At 37.3% G+C, this 1,425-nt stretch overlaps 1 protein-coding gene across 1 annotated transcript in view; it reads right to left on the bottom strand.

The window, feature by feature from the left end:
- Nucleotides 1–1,425, bottom strand: part of LOC116851327 (odorant receptor 13a-like) — an 8,957-nt gene that overhangs the window by 1,139 nt on the left and 6,393 nt on the right. The gene's annotated exons all lie outside the window — the stretch shown is intronic.

Below are 1,425 nucleotides of genomic sequence, written 5' to 3'. Positions count from 1 at the left end.
GTTTTTATTTCTCAGTATCGAGGTATAATCATGGAAGTAATCACGCGGATTCTCACCTCAGAGCTGCGATCAGGCCGCAGTAATATTGAACAGATGTAAAATACAAGACATCGACTGCGCATAGGATTGTCACGTATGTTATTTCGCACATGACTGTGTGTAAAAAAATCGGGACGTAATATGTGTCTATGTCGACCATATAATTAATAGGATGAAAAGGTAAACCCACAGGGGCGCTTGATGTTTCATTTGTCCCATTTGATTCCACGTACGTAAACTTCTCCAACAAACTCTCACTTAGATAGAGGATGGAATGTCCATACAAAACAACTGGTTGGGGATCGAATACGTCAGATTAATTGCATCAGTCGAAAAATTCGGCTCAAACTTTTTGAACTGTCAGTTAAGAGGTTCGTTTGGATTTTATAGAGAAACTTGAATTTATCCATTATTGCGTTCAATAATTCGTCGATCAAATTATCGCCGTCATTGTCTGATATCTTACGTTTTGACAGCATTCGTGTACTGTAAAGTACACTTTAGTGTATTTTACGTATATTACTTAAGTTTCACTTTGCTATAAAAGTTGACTGCGGTTCAAGAAGAAAATGCATCACTTTTCACTGACTTTAACTTTTGACCGAACATTTCAATTGACTTAATTTGAAATCGATTGCATTCAATAGCAGTAGTAAACTCACGTTTCAGTCACATTTAGTCGATACATTTACCTGTGTACACGTAGCCAAACTTTTGCCCATATGATGCATAGGAATACAGAATTGCAGTCTCTTCATCCGTCTTCGGGGAAATCCAATGTTTTTTTATTTTCATCAGCATGATCTTGACCTGTAATTTCAAGTTAATCTAATTCTGAATGCATTGTTTCTTTTTTCACCTCCCAATATTATGGACGTATAGGTGTATCTTACCGGTTGACGCATAATCATATGGATTAATCAATTAATCGCATCAATTATCGGCCAGCCGTTCTAACTTACACACCTTGGATAAGGTACACGCAACGCAGATCGCTTTCCCTATGATGACCGTATAGTAAATCATCAATGATGTAAATTGTATTATCTCTTCAGGGTCGTTCCGAAACTCGATAATACCCAACACCTAAATTCGCCACAGATTACATTCGCGCGTTCGTCACTGATCCGCATTGATTGGGATTTGAGATATTAATTCCTTATTCTATTATGCAATGGACTTATGTGAGAAGTAACTGAGATTCGAACAGCCGAGTCACTCGAGATCGAATTATTTTTACTCTTACAGAGTGAATTTTCCACTGTAAATTGTGGAGTTAATATTTTCAATCGAAATTGGAAAATGAATCTGATACATTCCACCCTTGGAGGTACACGCTCCAGTCTATCGAAACATTCTTTCATATGGAGTCAGACTTCAATCTGA

This window comes from Odontomachus brunneus, unplaced genomic scaffold (genome assembly GCF_010583005.1).
Source record: "Odontomachus brunneus isolate Ranch 3 - 2012 unplaced genomic scaffold, Obru_v1 Obru_scaffold_171, whole genome shotgun sequence".
NCBI classification, from domain to species: Eukaryota; Metazoa; Arthropoda; class Insecta; order Hymenoptera; family Formicidae; genus Odontomachus; species Odontomachus brunneus.
Note: the sequence above shows the minus strand (reverse complement) of the source record. Positions and strands in the feature narration are given on the sequence as shown.